Here is a 21,652-nt window from a genome sequence, read left to right as displayed (position 1 = left end):
GGTCCTGCTGGAAACCACCCCCCTGCCCTTGCTACTGACCCCCTACACTCCCATTTGCCAGGACCCCACCCTGCGAGACCCTTTCCGTCCTGACCTACCTGTGGACTGGGTTCAGCACCACTCCTGGGCCTGAGGTAGGTGCTCCACTGGCAACAGCCACCACCTCCACCATGGCACTGCTCAGTGAAAGAGATGCCGACCTCTGATAGGCGGCAGCTCTCTGAGGGCAGAACTTCCATTGCGGGCCTCCCACAGATGAGGTGACGCAGGGTTCATGTCTTCGCTTTTTCCAGATGTCGAGACACCTGTCACCAGGATAAAAGCCCAGACATTTTCTTTGATCAATACTGCCAGCCTCCCCTCCTTTTTTACCCTTCCCTATCTTTCCTGAATGCCTTGTAGCAGGAACATTATGTGCCAATCCTCCCCTTCTCTATTATTGCCACTATATCATAATTGCATGCAGCGACTTGTCTGTAGTTCACCAAACTTACTTCCCGCACTCTAGGCATTTATGCAAATGCAATCCAAACTCATCGTAGTCTACGTCATGGTTACCCTGTTTGATCCCTTCTATTTCTGAACTACTCTTTATTCTGTTGCTGTTTGTCCCTCCTAGTCCTCTGTGCACCTTGCATCTTCTTTCCAATGGCTCATCCTGGTGCCCCTCCCACTACCAAATTAGTTTAAACCCTCCCCCACACCAATAGTTTCTGAACATAATCTCATAATCAACTCAGCTGGCTAATTACTGGTTAACCATCTAATTAATAGTGAGGTGGGCTTGAATGCCCCACTACCATGGTAAAATATCTGTTATTCCCCTATCTTGGTGGAATGTCACAGACCCAGTATTTAGCTATGCTCACTAATCCTTTTGGCTTTTCATACTCAACCTGACAACAAATGTCTTGCTTTTAAAGCGGTGGGAAGCACATTTGGGATTGTGTGACTTTACAAATGGCCAATTAGACATAAACATAGGAAACAACTGTGCTGAATAAATCTCCAGAACCAAGGCCCTGACCCTTACACAGTATACCTCCCCCTCTCTCTCCTCCCTTCCACTGTCTGTGATATGTTCCAGTCCCTAGACTGCATGAGCTGCAGCAGGTGTAAAAATCACTTGTGCTTTGCCAAGCTGAGCGCAGGAATGTTGAAAACAAGCCCAGAGCAAGGAGGACGATGGAAGTGGATGAGTTATTAATGGCCATGCATGAGACGGCTGGTTAGTATATTTGTTGAGGGACAAGATGTATAGCCATCTCCTCTCTGAATATGATAAGCAATCATCTGGCTCATCTCTCTGTACAGGCATGGCTCCTTCAACTCTATAGATTCTGCAGTGTGTAATACCATAATGACTGGTTCTCATTGTTAGGAGATACTTTCAGTTACTTCAAAAGTTACTGTGTAGGTAAAATACAAAGGTATGAATTCATGTAATGAATGTTCTCTGCTGAATAATGCATTTGCCCACTCTTTTTAGGTTAATTATTATATCTTTAATACATTCAACATAGTATGCAGTCAATGACCAGACAGTGGTTCTTTTAGAACCATAGAAAAATTATGGCACAGAAGGAGGCCATTCAGCCCGTCATGTCCGTGCTGGCCGAAAAAACTAGCCGCCCAATCTAAACTTACCTTCCAGCACTTGGTCCATAGCCTTGCCAGTTACAGCACTTCAGGTGCTTGTCCAGGTACCATTTAAAAGCACTGAGGGTTTCTACCTTCACCACTGTTCACTGGCAGTGACTTCCAGACACCCACCATCCTCTGGGTGATAAAGTTTTTCCTCATGTCCCTTCTAATCCTTCTATCAATCATCTTAAATCTGTGCTCCCAGTAATTGACCTCTCTGCTAGGGGAAAACAGGTCCTTCCAGTCTACTCTATCTAGGCCCATCATAACTTTGTATACCTCAATTAAGTCACCCCTCAGCCTCCTCAGTTCCAAGGAAAACAACCCTAGCATATCCAATCTTTCCTCATAGCTGCAACTTGCAAGCCCTGGCAACATACTTGTAAATCTCCTCTGTACTCTCTCTAGAGCAATTATGTCTTTCCCGTAATGTGGTGACCAGAACTGTACTCAATACTCCAGCTGTGCCCCAATCAGCATTTTATACAGTTCCAGCATTGCATCCCTCCTTTTGTATTCTATACCTCGGCCAATAAAGGAAAGCATTCCATATGCCTTCTTCACCACTCTATCTACCTGTCCTGCCATCTTCAGGGACCTGTGGACATGCACTCCAAGGTCTCTCACTTCTTCTACCCTTCTCAATATCCTCCCATTTATTGTGTATTGCCTAAGATCAGAGCTTAACTCCATCTTATTGTTAGGGCTCATAAACTGCACAAATTGATTAACCTTTCATAACTGGGTAAATTGTACTTCCCTCTTCACCCAATCAAAGCCCTTCATAATTTCAAAATAAAATTATTAAATCTCCTCTTGCCTGTCCCTGCTGTGATGAAAATAGTTCTGAAGACCACAATTATTCTCCCAGTGGTGGTGTTCACTCCTCTAACACCCAAACCTTGCCTCAGTTTCCTGGATTTATGATCCATTGCCTAAAAAGGGCAATCTCCCAGTGGAATTCCAAATGGCAAGAGGGACCTGCCATTGCCTGGCAGGATTGCCACAGCGGCACCAGAACAGGGAGCTCAGGGGTAGAAGAGCCTTGTGGATGCAAATATTGGCGTCTGGCCGCCTCCCCAGTCCCAGTTAGGGCTGTTCTCCTTGGAACAGAGAAAGTTAAAAGCTGACTCAGTGGAACTTTCCAAGATGATGAGAGGTTTTGATAGAGTCGTTAGAGAAAAATTATTCCTTCTGGCGAGTGGGTCAATAACCAGAGGTTATAAATTGGCAAAAGATCTAGAGAGGAGAGGAGGAGAACTTTTTTCATTCAGAGTGTTGTCAGGATCTGGAACGCTCAGCCTGAAAAGGTGATGGAAGCTGATTCCATGAATAATTTTAAAAGGAAGTTGGACAGGTCCTTAAGGGTGAGGAATTTACATGGTCAGAGATAAAAAGCAGGGATGTGGGGCTAAGCATGACTTCTCTTTCAAAAAGTCAGCACAACATGACCAGCCAAATGGCCTCCTTTTTGTGCTGTAAGTTTCTATGATTCTATGACTATGGTTCACATTACTTCAAACGGATGTGCAAGGTGAATTTTTCAATGAATTTATGGTTGACATCAATGAATCTCTATTCAGTTCATGTCTGTTTTTTAACTGAAGGATTACATTTGTGAAAAAGTAAACAATGTAAAATTACAAGAGTTTAATCTGCAGTGGATTGCTGATAATTAACAATCCTCTAGATTTTCTTGACTTTAAGAAAGAAAATGGGGATTTTCCCGTACCTATTTGTAAAACATTTTCCCCGTTATGTCATTCTAAAGTGCAGGTACACTTTCCTGCCGATGAAATGCAAAGTATTTTTTGGAATTATAGTACAATATAAAGATTAAGCCATTCTTTTTATTCATCTGATGTGGGCATCGCTGGCTAAGCCAGCATTTATTTCCCATCCCTAATTGCCCTTGAGAAGCTATGGTGAGCATTTGTGCCCTTGTGGTCAGAGGGCCTTCATGCATCACATTCTGCTGAGCAAGGTCAGCAAGTGGCAACTGAAGCACTGGGGCAGTCCAAAATAATGAGCACATCTCGCAAGAAGCACAGATTCTTAATTTGCATATATTATTCCTTACTTTGAATGCGAGCGGTGTGCACACCTGCCAGCAGCTTTAACTTTTATACCAATATGGTGGGATTGTGCAGTTCTTACAGTTGTTGTTTTAGTATTTCTGACTACTGCTAGACTTCTGAGTGTTTTCTGCTGTGTTTTATCATTCTTGAATGTTCAGTTCGCACAGACAGAAGTTAGCTGCTGTTGTCCAGTTGTTGCTTTTTGCCTCACCAATAATATTGCTGCAGACATGGGTGGTCCGGTAGGGCTGCCTTTGGGAATTGAGGGGGGAGGGTGAACAGCCAGAATTCATGATTCATATTGGTACCAATGACATAGGTAGAAAAGGGGTTGAGGTCCTGCAGGCAGATTTCAAGGAGTTTGGAAAGAGATTAAGAAGCAGGGCCTCAAAGGTAGAAATCTCAGGATTACTCCAGGTGGCATGTGCTAGTGAGTACAGAAATAAGAGGATCGTGCAGATGATGCACGGCTGGAGAGATGGTGCAGGAAGGAGGGCTTTATATTCTTCGGGCATTGAGACCGATTTCTGGGGAAAGAGGGAACTGTGCAGGGTTGGCAGGTTTCCCCTGCCAGGAGAAGTGGCAGGGGACTGGAGGACCGTGAATGTGGTACCTTTATTCAAGAAGGGTATTGGGGATAAACCAGGTAATTACAGGCCAGTGAGTGTAACATCAGTGGTAGGTAAACTATTGGAAAAATTTCTAGGGGACAGGATTAATCTCCACTTGGAGAGGCAGGGATTAATCAAGGATAGTCAGCATAGCTTTGTAAGGGGCCCATCATGTCCAACAAATTAGATTGAATTTTTCAAGGAGGTGACTAGGTGTGTAGATGCGGGTAAAGCACTTGATGTAGTCTACATGGACTTCAATAAGGCTTTTGATAAGGTCCTGCATGGGAGATTGGTCAAGAAGGTAAGAGCCCATGGGATCCAGGGCAATTTGGCAAATTGGATGCAAAATTTGCTTTTTGGGTAGGAGGCAAATGGTGATGGTCGAGGGTTGTTTTTGCGATTGGAAGCCTGTGACCAGTGGTGTAACGCAGGGATTGGTGCTGGGACCCTTGCTGTTTGTAGTGTACATTAATGATTTAGACGTGAATACAGGAGGTATGATAAGTAAGTTCACAGATGACACGAAAATTGGTGATGTCACAAATAGTGAGGAGGAAACCCTTAGATTACAGGACGATATAGATGGGCTGGTAAGATGGACAGGGCAATGGCAAATGGAATTTAATCCTGAGAAGGGAGTTGATGCATTTTGGGAGGACTAACAAGGCAAGGGAATAAACAATGGATCGTAGGACCCTAGGAAGTACAGAAGGTCAGAGGGACCTTGGTGTACTTGTCCATAGATCACCGAAGGCAGCAGCACAGGTACATAAGGTGGTTAGGAAGGCATATGGGATACTTTCCTTTATTAGCCGAGGCATAGAATATAAGAGCAGGGACATTATGATGGTGCTGTATAAAATGCTAATTAGGCCACAGCTGGAGTACTGTGTACAGTTCTGGGCACCACACTATAGGAAGGATGTGATTGCACTGGAGAGGGTGCAGAAGAGATTCACCAGGATGTTGCCTGGGCTGGAGCATTTCAGCTATGACGAGAGACTGAAAAGGCTAGGGTTGTTTTCCTTAGAGCAGAGAAGACTAAGGGGGGACCTGATTGAGGTATACAAAATTATGAGGGGCATTGATAGGTTAGATAGGGAGAAACTTTTTCCCTTAGCAGAGGGGTCAATAACCAAGGGGCATAGATTTAAGGCAAGGGGCAGGAGGTTTAGAGTGGATTTGAGGAAAAGATTTTTCACCCAGAGGGCGGTTGGAATCTGGAACACACTTCCTGAAGGGTGGTAGAGGCAGGAACCCTCACAACATTTAAGAAGTATTTAGATGAGCACTTGAAACGCCATAGCATACAAGGCTATGGGCCAAGTGCTGAAAAATGGCATTAGAATAGATAGGATTGATGGCCAGCATGGACACGGCTGCAGGGCTTGTTTCTGTGCTGTATAACTCTATAAGGCCGGGACTAATATCCTCGCAGGCAGGTTTTCTAGTGCTATTGGGGAGGGTTTAAACTAGCTTAACAGTGGGATGGGAAGCTGAACATAGATTCAAAAGGGAGAAAAGAAGAGCTGGAAATGGAAGGCAGAAAATTAGCAGAACGAAGCCTTGAGACAAGTTGGAAGTGGACTCCTTCATGTTCTGCAACATTCTCTGCAAGGTTTCTGGCAGGTTTCTCAGTGTCCCAAACATTTCCCAATGTATGTCCATAAGCTTTCTTTGGTAGCCTGAGCCATTGAAGTCAGCATCTGAGACGTCTGCCAAGGAACTAGTGCGCAATCTGACCTTCACCACCCCCACCCCCCCACACCCCCCCAGTGACCAAGCACTTGTGTGTCCTGTCCCCCTGCTCATGCTTCTGCAAACTTGTGGCCAGTGAATCACCACGTGCTAATCTTTCCTCCAACAGTCTCTAAAGTCGAGATAGTGGTACTATCTGCTCCGTTGCTTGCAAGAGTCTAATCAAGTGATGATGCATGTACTGCAACACTGCACTCTTCTTGCATTACTGGCTGAAGAGGTCGACTTTCCCAGGACCTGAAATGTAAGGACAGGACAAGGGTTATTTCATGTTGTGAGAGAGAGCGGAAAGAAAGAAGTGGGTGTTGAAAGCACCTTAAGCTTGCCTTGCAAAGTGTATGGGGTGAGGGATTCATCAGAAGAGACAAAGAAGATTAGGTATAAAGAGAAACTGTGCAAGTCAATTCCAGCATTGCCAGTGGTCACGGCTTCTACTATGCCCCATCCCATTATTGCCAGGGCTCTCACTTCAAGCAGAGTGAGCAGAAGGGCTCTTCCTCCTACAGTGGCAGCCCTTTGCCTTGTATTGTGCACCACCTTCTCCTGCAAGAAAGAATGAAGTGTATTAGTGAGAGTCTTGAGTTGTTTGTAGAATGTGGCTATCTTGCATGCTGAAATAGCTATTGGTGTGCGGTGATATGTGAGTTGTGCACAAATGAAGTTTTTAATAGTGCTGAGTAGGTGAGAATGAGGTGAAGAATGTTTAGTGAAGTGTGGTGCAGTGATTGCAGGACAGTGCAGTGTAGCAGGGGAGGGCAGTATTGAGACTTCTGTGGGTGTTGTGATTACTGAGGCTGTGAGCAGTACAGATGAGATGAGGAATTATTTTCGCAGCCTTCTTACCTTGAGTTAGATCATTTGATTTTTTTTTTGGCACTGCAGCCATATTCTTGTGACAATGTTCGTGGTATTGATGTGCTCAGCTGTCTTCTCCCACTGCCTTCTCAGCAGATGTCTGGAGGTTTTCCTGCTCTGCAGCGAAAGAAACATGTCCCTCATCCTCCCCACTGCCTGCACAAAAGCCTTCAGTGCACATCAGAGAATCTTGGTGCCCGTGCTCTCTCTCCATCAGCCATTTCCTCCAGAAATTGCAGTTCAGCATGCACCTCCCCTTTAAGAGGCACTGGCTGCCTTTAAGTAGCGACCTGGCCTCTCAAAATTGCCTCAGCCCCGACTCCTCTGATAGGCATGCTGCCAAAGAATAGTCACTTGTAACACTGACAGCACAAAGGAAGAATTACAATCAGCAGGCAGAATAGATTTTAGAGTCATTTACGGCACAAAAGGAGGCCATTCGGCCCATCGAGTCCATGCCAGCTCTCCACGTAGCCATGCTGTCAGTCTTACTCCTCGTACAATCCCCATAGCCCTGCAAATCTATTTCTCTCAGGTGGCCATCCAGCTTCCATTGAAGTCATTAATTGCCACCACCACCCTTGTGGGCAGCAGGTTCCAGGTCATTACCACCCCCTGCATAAAAAAGTGCTTCTTCATATTCCCCCTGCATCTCTTGCCCAAAACCTTCAATCTGTGTCCCCCAGTCCTTGTACCATTTGTTAATGGGAACAGCTTTTCCTTGTCTAACTTATCTAAGCCTGTCATAATCTTGTACACTTCTATTAAATCTCCTTTCAATCTTGTTTCTTCCCAGGAGAACAAACCCAGCTTTTCCAACCTAACCTTGCAACTAAAATTCTCCATCCCTGGAACCATTCTGGTAAATCTCCTCTCCACCGTCTCAAGGACCCTCACATTCTTCCTGAAGTGTGGTAACCAGAACTGGATGCAATACTCTTGTTGGGGTCTAACCAGAGCTCTATTAAGGTTCAGCATAACTCCCCTGCTTTTATACTCAGTGTCTCTATTTATGAAGCCCAAGATCCCATATGTTTTACTAACCACTCTCTCAATATGTCCTGTCACCTTCAAAGATTGATGCACATGCACCCAGGTCCCTCTGTTCCTGCACAATCTTTAGAACTGTGTATATATTGCCTCACCCTGTTCCTCGGCCAAATGCGTCACCTCACATTTTTCAGTATTAAATTCCATCTGCCACCTCTCTGCCCATTCTGCTAGCTTATCTATGTCCTGTTGCAGGCGGTTCATATCATCCTCACTGTTTGCCGTACCTCCAAGTTTGGTGTCATCAGCAAATTTCGCAATTCTACTCTGTATTCCAAGATTCAAGTCATTTAGATATATCAAAAAAGCACCCTTTTTTGAATAAGGGTGTCACATTTGCCACTCTCCAATCTTCTGGTGCCTCTCCTGTATCCAGGGAAGATTGGAAGATTATGACAAGCCCTATGCAATCTCCACCCCCACTTCCTTTAGCAACCTGAGATGCAAGCCATCTGGACCAGGTGACTTATCTACCCTCAGCATAGCCCAACCTTTTTAGTACCTCCTCCCTCTCAATTTGTATCCTATTCATTGCCTCTACTCTCACTGCTTCTACTGATATTTTGTCAGCCTCCATTTCCTTAGTGAACAAAGTACTCATTAAGTATATTAGCCTTGCCCCATGCCTCTAAGCATATATTACCCTCTCTGTCCCTAATAGGCCCCACTCCTCTGCTTACTACTTGTTTACTATTTACATGCCGGTAGAAGATCTTTGAGTTCCCTTTTATGCTGACTGCCATTCTATTTTCATATTCTCTATTTGTGTGATACCTGCATTGGTGCCAAATAGGTAGTCTGCCAAAGAGAAGGACTTGGTGGATGATGAGCCTAGCCTCCCTCAGTCATCTCAGTATCAAAAAGGAGGACGTGTTGGGCGTCTTGCAAAACATTAAGGTAGATAAGTCCCCAGGGCCTGATGGGATCCACCCTAGAATACTGAGGGAGGCAAGGGAAGAAATTGCTGGGGCCTTGACAGAAATCTTTGCATCCTCATTGGTGACAGTTGAGGTCCCAGAGGACTGGAGAATAGCCAATGTTGACCCTTTGTTTAAAAAGGGTGGCAAGGATAATCCAGGAAATTATAGACCGGTGAGCCTTACGTCAGTGGTAGGGAAACTATTAGAGAGCATTATTCGGGACAGGATTTACTCCCATTTGGAAACAAATGAACTTATTAGCGAGAGACAGCATGGCTTTGTGAAGGGGAGGTCGTGTCTTACTAATTTGATTGAGTTTTTTGAGGAAGTGACGAAGATGATTGATGAAGGAAGGGCAGTGGATGTTATCGATATGGACTTTAGTAAAGCCTTTGACAAGGTCCCGCATGGCAGACTGGTACAAAAGGTGAAGTTACGCGGGATCAGAGGTGAGTTGGCAAGATGGATACAGAACTGGCTCTGTCATAGAAGACAGAGGGTATCAGTGGATGGGTGTTTTTCTGAATGGAGGGATGTGACTAGTGGTGTTCTGCAGGGATCAGTGCTGGGACCTTTGCTGTTTGTAGTGTATATATAAATGATTTGGAGGAAAATGTAGCTGGTCTGATTAGTAAGTTTGCGGACGACACAAAGGTTGGTGGAGTTGCGGATAATGATGAGGATTGTCAGAGGATACAGCAGGATATAGATCGGTTGGAGACTTGGGCGGAGAAATGGCAGATGGAGTTTAATCCGGACAAATGTGAGGTAATGCATTTTGGAAGGTCTAATGCAGGTGGGAGGTATACAGTAAATGGCAGAACCCTTAGGAGTATTGACAGGCAGAGAGATCTGGGCGTACAGGTCCACAGGTCACTGAAAGTGGCAACGCAGGTGGATAAGGTAGTCAAGAAGGCATACGGCATGCTTGCCTTTATCGGTCGGGGCATAGAGTATAAAAATTGGCAAGTCATGTTGCAGCTGTACAGAACCTTAGTTAGGCCACACTTAGAATATTGCGTGCAATTCTGGTTGCCACGCTACCAGAAGGACGTGGAGGCTTTGGAAAGCGTACAGCGGCGGTTTACCAGGATGTTGCCTGGTCTGGAGGGCATTAGCTATGAGGAGAGGTTGGATAAACTCGGATTATTTTCACTGTAACGACGGAGGTGGTGGGGCGACATGATAGAGGTTTACAAAGTTATGAGTGGCATGGACAGAGTGGATAGTCAGAAGCTTTTTCCCAGGGTGGAAGAGTCAGTTACACGGGGACATCGGTTTAAGGTGCGAGGGGCAAAGTTTAGAGGGAATGTGCGAGGCAAGTTTTTTACACAGAGGGTGGTGCGTGCCTGGAGCTTGCTGCCAGGGGAGGTGGTGGAAGCAGATACGATAGCGACGTTTAAGAGACATCTTGACAAATACATGAATAGGAAGGGAATAGAGGGATATGGGCCCCGGAAGTGCAGAATGTGTTAGTTTAGGCAGGCATCAAGATCGGTGCAGGCTTGGAGGGCCGAATGGCCTGTTCCTGTGCTGTGTTGTTCTTTGTTCTTCGTGATCTGATTTCAAGGCCTCCATGTCCTAATAACCCTCTATATTAGATTTGCAAGATCTTTCCCACTCCAAGGTCTAATTGTCCCCCATACTAGTGAAACAAGAAATAAGGTTCTGTTCCCATTTCACAGCATAAAAGCACATGAAAAGAGATTTTTTTTTTTTTTAAGTGTTTGCCCTTAAACTTTCTTTCCTCTAGGCTCTGACTCACACTGAGGCACAGTTCCAACAGTGGTGACAGTCCCCCAGCACCTCCTTCAAATAACTATTCATTATTTATAAGTATAGGACAAGCTGCAGATATGGGAATACATAAAAATGTCATTGTTGTACCCTTAATTGAACTAAAAGGGTACTATCGTCATCAAAAATGGTTGACACACTTCTCTTGTGAACCACATTGCTATAATAATAGAAGCCACAATGCAATGCAGCAGCAACAACAGCATAACAAAAATAACCAAATGCTTTTTTTTTTTATTTTCCTGGCTCTACTTCTTTCCTGAACAGAAGGAAATCGAAATGAAAAGCCAAAACCCATAGCAAGGCATCATCAAACATGAAAAAAGTAGGAAAGTAGAGGGAGTTAAGCAAGTGGCTAGATGCCATCTAAAAAGTGACTTGCCAAACAAATACCTAAAGAAAATGTTCCCCCTTTATAGCAAGGTCTTTATTGATCGTTCCACTTTTGATCCTGTGACATCTTTTCATAAAACTCACTGTAAGCTATTGTTGTTTAGTGTAACCTGTCAATTAATTAACCAAAAGAAGAATGTTAGAATGCTATTATTGTTCTAAATTTTAGATAATGCCCGCAATTATTATAGTTCTTCGACCTTAAGCACCATTAACATAATACATCTTATCTGTTTATTTCCCCACTTCAGAGACTATCACTCATCATTTTACTAGTCCCACATACATGTTCATTGGTGAAGCAGCTGTACTCTGGTTGTCGCGTGTACAAGAGCTACAGGATCTCCACTGAGAAGTTCTATTTTCCTGAGCAAACTTAGGACAAAGGACATAGGAAACATTGACATAGGAAATAGGAGCAGGAGTAGGCCATTCAGCCCATCAAGCCTGCTCTGCCATTGAAACAGATCATGGCTGATCACTTAGCTCTGCCATTTTTCCCTACTATCCCCATATCCCTTGATTTCATTAGTGTTGTAGAGTGATGTCCCTTTAAGAACTCAGTATGCTAATGAACTAAGTACCAGGATGTAGTCATGTGAGTCACTCTGCAACTGTAACACCTGGAGAAAGGTTCTGTAAATACTTTGCTCTGCACATAGTTTATCTGTTAATAAACCTGTTAGAGATCGTCAATGAACTAGACTCCACGCATCTCATTTATGTTACATCAGACAACATAAGGAACTCATTATAATTAGAATCCAGAAATCTGTTGATTTTTGTCTTGAACATGCTCAACGATTGAGCTTCCATAGCCCTTTGAGGTAGAGATTCCAAAAATTCACCATGCTTTGAGTAAAGAAATTCCTCCTCATCTCAGTTTTAAATGGCCTGCCCCTTATTCTGAAACTGTGTCTCCTTGTTCTAAACTCACCAGCCAGAGGAAACATCCTATCCACATGTACCTGTCACACCCTGTAAGAATTTTGTAAGTTTCAATGAGATCACCTCTCATTCTTCAAAACTCCAGAGAATACAGACCCAGTTTCTGCAATCTGTCCTCCTAAGACAATCCACCATCCCAGGGATTAGTTTGGTGAACCTTCGTTGCACTCCCTCTATGGCAAGTATATCCTTCCTTAGAGGACACAATACTTCAGGTGCGGTCTCGCCAAGGCTCTATACAACTACAGTACGACATCTTTACTCCTGTACTCAAATCTTCTTGCAATGAAGGCCAACATACCATTTGCCTTCCTAAATGCTTGCTGCACCTGCATACTAGCTTTTAGTGACTCATAAACAAGAGCACCCAGGTCTCTTTGGACATCAACATTTCCCAACCTTTCACCATTTAAGAAATACTCTGTCTTTCTGTGTTTTCTACCAAAGTGGATCACTTCACACTTATTCACATTATATTCCATCTGTCATGATCTTGCCCATTCACTTAGCCAGTCCAAATCACCTTGAAGCCTCCTTGCATTCTCCTTGCATGTTACATTCCCACCTAGTTTTGTGTCATCAGCAAACTTGGAAATATTAGATTTCCCTACATCACAATCTATACAAATGATCTGGAACAGCTGTGGCCCAAGCACTGATCCTAGCAGTACCCCACTAGTAACAGCCTACCCATCCTGAAAATGACCCGTTTATTCCTACTCTCTGCTTTCTGTCTGTTAACCAATTCTCAATCATAGCAGTACAGTACACCCAATCCCATGTGCTCAAATCAAATCAAATCCAAGTCAGCATCGAGCAAATGTTAGGATATTTTTGTAAAGCATTGAAATCTAGGAGTTGCTGCATGCTGGAAATGAAAATAAATGTTTCTGAAGTTATATAACAGGATTTCCTGCAGATTAAAAAAAAAAGCTGAGCATAAGCCAGGAAATTGTTGCAGTCATTTTCAATATCCCTGGGTTAGTTTATCTGACATGTTCTTTTTCCATCTCCTTTCTTGAAGCTAATAATTTACACCGGTATATGATTGCTCCAATATCTCATCCAACTAGCCATTCTAAATGTGTGAGCCCAGAGAGTGAATGCCAATAAATTCTTTGACCATGGGACTGTGGGACAATACAGCTTAAATAGCGCACACTGATCATGAGTGGGATCCTTGGCTTATTTTCCTTGTCCTGAACTGAGCGCCCTACACTGCCCAACCTATTTTTTTTATTCTTTCATGGGATGTGGGCGTCACTGGCAAGGCCAGCATTTTTTGCTTATCCCTAATTGCCCTTGAGAAGGTGGTGGTGAGCTTGAATCGCTGCAGTCCGTCTAATGTAGGTACACCCACACTGTTGTTAGGGAGGGCGTTCCAGGCTTTTGATCCAGTGACAGTGAAGGAACGGTGACATATTTCCAAGTCAGGATGGTGTGTGACTTGGAGGGGAACTTGCAGCTGGTGGTTTTCCCATGTGACTGTTGTACTTGTCCTTCTCAGTGGAAGCGGTCGCGGGTTTGAAAGGTGCTCTCGAAGGAGGCTTGGCGAGTTGTTGCAGTGCATCTTGTAGATGGTACACACTGCTGCCACTGTGCATCAGTGGCGAATGGAGTGAATATTTAAGGTGGTGGATTGGGTGCCGATCAAGTGGGCTGCTTTATCCTGGATGGTGTCAAGCTTCCTGAGTGTTGTTGGAGATGCACTCATCCAGGCAAGTGGAGAGTATTTCATCACACTCCTGACTTGTGCCTCGTCATTGGTGGACAGGCACTGGGGAGTCAGGAGGTGGGTTACTCGCTGCAGAATTCCCAGCCTCTGACCTGCTCTTGTAGCCAAAGTATTTATGTGGCTGTGTCAGTTCAGTTTCTGGTCAATAGAAACCCCTAGGATGGTGATAGTGGGGGATTCAGCGATGGTAATGCAATTGAATGTCAAGTTGAGATGGTTAGATTCTCTCTTGTTGGACATTGTCATTGCCTGGCACTTGTGTGGTGCAAATGTTATTTGTCACTTATCAGCCCAAGGCTGAATATTGTCAAGGTCTTGCTGCTGATGGACATGGACTGCCTCAGTATCTGAGGAGTTGCGAACATCCCCACTTCTGAACTTATGATGGAGGGGTCATTGATGAAGCAGCTGAAGATGGTTGGGTCTAGGACACTACCCTAGGAACTCCTGCAGCAATATCCTGGGGCTGAGATGATTGGCCTCCAACAACCACAAACATCTTCCTTTGTGCTAGGTATGACTCTAACCAGTAGCGAGTTTTCTCTTTTATTCCCATTGATTTCAGTTTGGTTAGGGCCCCTTGATGCCACACTCAGTCAAATGCTGCCTTAATATCCAGGGCAATCACTCCCACCTCATCTCTTGAGTTCAGCTCTTTTGTCCATGTTTGGACTAAGGCTGTACAGAGGTCAGGAGCCAAGAAGCCCTGCCGGAACTACCACAAGACTGTATCTTTCTGCTCTGTGGGCTCTTTACATTTACCTACTGGGCCATTTAAGGGAGTTAGATCCTATAAGCTTGTACATCACAGTAGCCTCCTCAAAATTTATTGTCCCAATCAAACTGACTTGCAATTAGTATTCACTCAGCTTGCTTTGTATTCCTTATAAATAAACAGATTCCTTTGTGAGTCAACAAATGTGAGCCCATGTCTGAGCCGGGCCCTCGCATGTCCAAGATTCAGGTTCTTTAAACTAATAAACTAATTAACTAACTAAAATAATAGCTACAGAATAGAGACTAGTACAGAACAGGACATATGTTCTTGTGGTAGAAAAAATGATGCAGGCTCCTTAAGGGAATGGAGTTCCTAAAATGTGTACAGAGCTGCTTTCTAATTCAGCATGTAAAAAGACCAATAAGGGAGAATTCACTGCTGGATCTAGTGATTGGGAAGGAAAGAATTAAGAGCTGATGAGAAATGTTATTCATTTAGACTTCCAGAAAGCATTTGATAAAGTTCCTCATAAGAGGCAGTTAGCTAAAGCTGAGGCTTATGGAATTAAAGACAAGTTATGACCTGGTTAGGAAATTGGCTGAGCAGCAGCAGACAGAGTAGGGATAATGGGGAGGTATGCTAATTGGGAGGCTGAGACGAGTGGTATCAAACAGGGATTGGTATTGGGGTCTCAACTATTCACTATATTTATTAACAACTTAGATCATGGGAGAGACATATATTCACGTTTGCAAATGGCGCATAGATAGGCAGCATAAAATTACAAAGATATTAATTGATTAAGTGAATGGACAAAACTGTGGTAAATGGATTTTAATACAGGCAATTGTGATGTTATCCACTTTGGATCTAAATAGGATGGATCAGGCTATTTCTAAGAGGTGAAGAGCTAGAAACAGTGGCAGACCAAAGACACTGAGGAGTCCATATGCATAGATCAATAAAATGTCATGAACAGGCACAAAACATAACCGAAAAAGCTAATGGAATGCTGGTCTCTATATCTGGAGGCTTATAATACAAGTGGGTAGAAGTTACCCAACAGCCCTGGCTAGTCCACCTGGAGTATTGTGTTCCATTCTGGGTGTCATACCTTTGAGAAAATATACGGCCTTGGAGGGAGTGCAGTGCAGATTTACCATAATGATGTCTGGACTCCAAGAGTTAAATTATGGGGGGAGATTACACAAATTAGTGCTGTATTCCCTGGAATTTAGAAGGTTGAGAGGAGATTTGATTAATGTTTTCAAGCTATTGAGGAGAACTGATAAGGTAGGTAGATTTCAACTATTTCTGCTGTTTGTGGAGTCTACAACTAGGGGACATAGCCTAAAAGTGAGAGTCAGGCCATTCAGGAGAGAATGAAGTTTGGAATTCCCTTTCACAAACACCAGTTAATGTGCGGTCCATTGTTAATTTAAAATCTGAGATTAATTATACTGTTAGCCAAAAGTATTAAGAGATATGGGACAAAGATGGGATTGTGAAGTTAGGTCACAGATCAGCTATGATCTCATTGAATGGCAGAATAGGCTCAAGGGGCTAATTGGCCTATTCCTGTTACAATGTTCCTATGTAGAAATAAAAATAGGGGAACATCTAACACTAGTGGCCATAATATAATACAATTTAAGATAATAATTGAGAAATATATAAGCATGAAAAAGACCAGGGTAATAAATCGAGAAAATAAAATAGGCAACAAAATCAGCATATAAGGTAGAACAACAATGGGAAACATTTAAAATAGTGTTCAAGAGTCAAGGAAAACATATTCCACTAAAAGACAAGAACAAACTAGACACTAATGAGACACCAAGGATGAATAAAGTCATAAAGGAAAAATTGAGATAAGGAACGAGGTGCACACTAAGGACAGGAGAGGGGAGTACGACAAGGGAGAATACAAAGAAATTCGGAAAGAAGTTTTTAAAAAAAAAAAACAATTAGGAAGGCAAAGAGGCACTATGAAATAAAATTATCAAGGAACATAAAACAAAATAGTAAAATATTCTACAGGCCCATAAATAAAAAAGGAAAGTAGGGATGGGAATAGGGTCACTAAGGGATGAATAGGATAAAATCGTATGCAGCAAGAGCAAAAGTGACAGAAATATTAAGTAATTAAGTAAATACACTTCAGTATTTACTATGGTGATGGAGTAGCTGGGAATGAGATCAGAAGATAAGATTAAAAACTATATAACTGCATTTAAAATAGAGGAGAAATATTAAATAAACTAATCAAACTCAAAGAGGATAGATGCCTTGATCCAGATAGATTGCACCACCCATTTTAAAAGCATCTAGGGAAGAGATAGCAGAGGCAGTATTACACATATTTAATAATTTATTAGAAAAAAGTGTAGTGCCACAGAACTGGAGGATAGCTAACATTATACCAATACTTAAGAAGGGAGATAGAACATATGAAGGGAACTATAGACCAGTCCGCTTAACAGCAATGGTAGAAAAGATAATGGAATCCCTATTAAAAAGAAAATAGAAAAGCATCTAGAAATCAAGGGACGAGTAACAATATTGATAGTGTTATGGTCACCTGATTCATAGTTAGTATTAATATTTTAGAGGTCACTTTTAGTTTTGGGGAAATAAATGTGTAGCTGTGAGAATTTCAAAAGGTTGCAGATCACCCAAGATTTAAGGTTCAAAGATGTCTCAATGAGTGCTTACAGAGACGGAATTAGAGAGGTAAGAACTATAAACCAGTAGGTGGGCTTGTTTAGTTGGAAGTTATAGAGTCATAGAGCGATACAGCACTGAAATGGGCCCTTCGGCCCAACGAGTCTGTGTTGACCATCAATCATCCCATTTATACTAATCCTACATTAATTCAATTTTTTCCCTCTCACATCCCCACCTTCCCTCAATTCTCCTACCACCTACCTATACTAAGGGAAATTTTTACAATGGCCAATTTACCTATCAACCTGCAAGCCTTTGGCATGTGGGAGGAAACCAGTGCACCCAGAGGAAACCCACGCGGTCACAGGGAGAACTTGCAAACTCCGCACAGCCAGTACCCAGAACTGAATCCAGGTCGCTGGAGCTGTGAGACTGTGGTGCTAGTTAGACACAAACAGGTAGTTGGTCACAGAGAAAACAGTTGGCTTTGAAGTCAGTTGGACTCCGGAGGAAAGAGGCTGTTGGGAACAGGGGAATTTCTATTTTGAGGCAGATGCATACTCAAGTTGGGAAGTCCAGTTTTGGGAGGTGTTGGAAGAGAACTGGAGGTTTTGTCTAGCCGGAAGCTAGAAGAAGAATCCACAGAATATGTCAAACTTTGAAAGACAGCTGAGAGATTAAGGAAAATCAAAGTTAATTCCTAAGAGCTGTGGTACACTTTGGATTGGTCCCAGGAGAAGTGAACAAACTGCCAAGATCTTCTAAAGTACAGGGGAACTCTTGGGGTGGAAATAAAATCAAATGGGGATGTTCTGTTGAGATTTAGAGTTTAAAATATATGGGCTGAATTTTACCAGCCCTACGACATTGGGTTTGTGGCAGGCGGGGCCCGGAATATTCTTCCGGGAGAGGCTCGTCATGACCCCCCGATGCCAGAAAGGCCCCGTCGCATTTTACAGGCGGCGGCGAGGCTTCGGAGCACACCCCCGCCACTTGGCGGCGGAGACTTCATCTAAATATGCTAACCATATTACAATTAATGAATAAACACATACTTGGTAGCAGCAGCCATCCCATGCCAATATACTGGCCGCTGGCCGGAACTCCGGTGCCCTCAACTCACCGTTCGGAGATCCAAGGCATGACACAGGTGGGGAGAGGGGATGAGTGAAATTTGCAGGGTGTGGGGGAGCGAGGAAAACCGCACCAATTGGTTGTGGAGATGGTGGGAAGGGGTTGAGGGTCAAAGGTGCTGAAGTAGGGGGGTGAAAGTTCAACATATTAAATCTGGGGGGGGTAGGTCATTTTATTTATTGAGAATTCAGTGGGGGCGGCAGGTGGGAGAGGGTATTCAAAGTTTTAATAAAATTTTATTTGCAACTTTTGTACACCTGTCCCTTTTAAACATTTAAATTTACCTGGAGGGCTTGAAGCCCTTTAAAAATGGCATCTGTGCTTGCGCAATGGCGTTGGACGCCATTGCCAGGGATGAGTGGCCGCCCCCAGTACATCATCGGGGGTGGACGTTCTGCCCACTCCATTTAAATAAACCCCCTCTCGAAATATCACAGGGGCTCAGTGGCACACAAGTGGTGCTTGCGTCATGCCATCTTTCAAGCTCACCGCCAAGAATGGCGGCAAGCTTATAAAACTCAGCCCTATGTCTTCACGTTTTGTGAAAATTTTATGTTTAAAGTATAGGTGATTTCAAATTGTAATATTGTTAGTAGTGCTTTGTTTTGTTTAACTCTTGTACAGTAAAGTTTTTTTGTTTAAAATGTGAAATATTGTGGCATAACTCTTTCAGTAATAGGGAATTCAACTTTCTCTTTTTTTAAATGTTAATGGTCCGTAAGGGGACCTTAACTGTAACTAGCAGGTTGCAAGACGGAAAGCAGAGAGTATGTGTATAGGCTAACTATTCAGAATGGCAGAGGGTGGGAGGTGGGATTTCATAAGGATCAGTGCTAGGATCACTGTCTTTCACAACTTATATTAATGATTTCGACTTTAGAATCAAAAAAAATTCCAAGTTTATGGATGACATCAAATTGGGGGGATTAGTCAACACTAAGGAGAAATGCAAAAAATTACAAAAAAATATGAATAAACTTGTAGAATTGGCAAATGAATTTCAGCATTGATAAGTGTGAGGTATTACATTTTGCTAAGAAAAATAAGGAGGACACATAATACTTGGAAAATGAGAATCTAAATGGGGTAGAGAAACAAAATGATCTGGGAGAGAAAATACACAATTTACTAAAAGTAGCAGATTAATAAGGCCATTTAAAAAAAGTAAACCAAGTACTAGGGTTTATTTCTAGAGGTGTAGAATTGAAAGTAGAGAAGTTGGCTAAGCTTGCATCGAACCTCAGTTAGACTACACTTGGAGTACTGTGTGCTGTTCTGGTCACTATATTATTTATCGGGGAGAAAGCGGGAACAGGGTACTGAGTTTGGATGATCAGCCAATATCGTATTGAATGGCCTACTCCTGCTCCTATTTTTCTGTGTTTCTATTATCAAAAGGATATAGAGGCCCTGGAGAGGGTGGAAATAAAATTTACAAGGATGATACCAGAACTGCAAGGTTATATCAGAACAGAGTTGCTCTCTTTTCACATGAATAGAGAAAGCTCAGGGTGACCTAATAGAGGTCTTTAAAATTATGTTTTTGATAGGAGACACAGAGAATGTTTGTTTCCATTTGTGGGGAAGAGCAAAACTGGAGGCTATCAGTATAAGATAGTCACCAAGAAATCAAATAGGGAATTCAGAAGAAACTTTTTTACCCAGAGATTGGTGAGAATATGAAACTTACTACGTCGTGGAGTAGTTGAGGCGAATAATAATAGCTGTATTAAAGGGGAGGCTAGATAAGCATATGAGGGAGAAGGGAATAAAGGGTTATGCTGATAGTTAAATGCAGAAGGATGGGAGAAGGACTGAGTGGAACATAATTTTCAGCATGAACTTGTTGGGCTGAATGGACTATTCCTGTGCTGCATTTTCTGTGTAATTCTTTGTAATTGGTTCAATGTGTGCCAATTTTGGCTTTAGTTTGATTTGATTGTCATGATTTTCTATCAAATAAAATAAATAAAGGGAAGATTAAGAGAAGGACATTCCCAAATTCCTACTAAGCGATGTGATGCATCTGTCTCATAGTCACCCTCACCGAATGAACTGCATCCATTCCGTGAAAACTTCATCTTCACTTACTAAGCATTCCCGGTGAACATGGTTCCTGCGAGGAGCGTAATCTTGAAAAATCGAGCATTAAGTGTGGCCCATGATGCTCCAAGGTATAGCAAATCATAGTGTGGTCTTGTATCATTTAGATATTTGAAACTTAGTTCTTGAGTCTCTGTTCCGTCCCCAACCGGAAAAGATTTGTCAAATACTTTTTCTCGGAAATACAGTGCCCTTTTTTTTTTAAATGTCTCTCAGGACCATCTGAAGTTCAGGGGGCCCAATCCAAATCCAGGCTCTGACAAATATCCAATTATGAATCCCCTGGTTTAAACATGGCACTGACGTTAATAGAGTCAGAGTGATGCCGATTATCACATCTCTACTTGCAAGGACTTAAATTCTCTTTGACAGTGACTCTCTTATAATAATATGAAGGCAACTTCCAAGCAGTCTGGGTGGGGGAAATTGTGTGGGGGGGGGGAACTCGGAAGTCAACTGAACAGGTCACAATCTGCAATCTCAATTAATTACCAATTTATTTTGAGTTCCAGGCTTCACATCTCCAAGCTGCACAAGCGAGTGTGATGTGTACCTAAATGATGCGAGCTCAACTGTATTTAAAGGGACAGTGTACAAATGGAAATTGAACATATTTAGGATGGATAGTGGACATTGTGCAAGGGCAGCACTCAGATTTAATGATGCCTCACTATAATTACTGCTGTGTGCAGATGAGAGAAGGAGGGACATACCTTTCCACAGCAATGGGAGGAAGAAATCTGCTGCTCTCACCGAGATAGTTTGTTTGGAGGCAGCTAGGGAGGTGTCCAACAGGATTATTGTGCCCAGATCATGGATGCAATGTAGGAAGCAGTTTAATGATCTAACCAGCTCAGGCAAAATGAGTACATTTGCTGATTCACCCACATCCAGAGGTTTAAGCCCAAGCCCCACTTCACTATGTCTTGCCAAGTACTCTCCATCTCGTCCATCCTCACGTATATTTGCCTTTCTGAAGCACTAAGCTTTCACTTTCTATATACATCAACACCTCCCCATTTATCCATCCACCATGGCCACTCACCCCAATCCTTAAGCAATGTGATGCATCTGTCTCATAGTTACCCTCACCGAATGAACTGCATCCATTCAGTGAATACTTCATCTTCACTTACTCACAGGTCTCTCTTTTTGTCCCTTGTAGGAGAGTACAAAACTTAAGGGAAGGGTTACGAGGTGGTCCATCACAAATTGTACACATCACTGGTGCAAAGTAG

The 21,652-nt window shown here is 43.0% G+C and overlaps 1 long non-coding RNA gene across 1 annotated transcript in view; it reads left to right on the top strand.

Moving 5' to 3' along the window:
• Positions 1–21,652, top strand: part of LOC137358231 (uncharacterized) — a 148,010-nt gene that overhangs the window by 21,813 nt on the left and 104,545 nt on the right. The gene's annotated exons all lie outside the window — the stretch shown is intronic.

This window comes from Heterodontus francisci, chromosome 1 (genome assembly GCF_036365525.1).
Source record: "Heterodontus francisci isolate sHetFra1 chromosome 1, sHetFra1.hap1, whole genome shotgun sequence".
Lineage (NCBI taxonomy): Eukaryota > Metazoa > Chordata > Chondrichthyes > Heterodontiformes > Heterodontidae > Heterodontus > Heterodontus francisci.
This window is presented reverse-complemented; position numbering and strand designations above follow the sequence as displayed.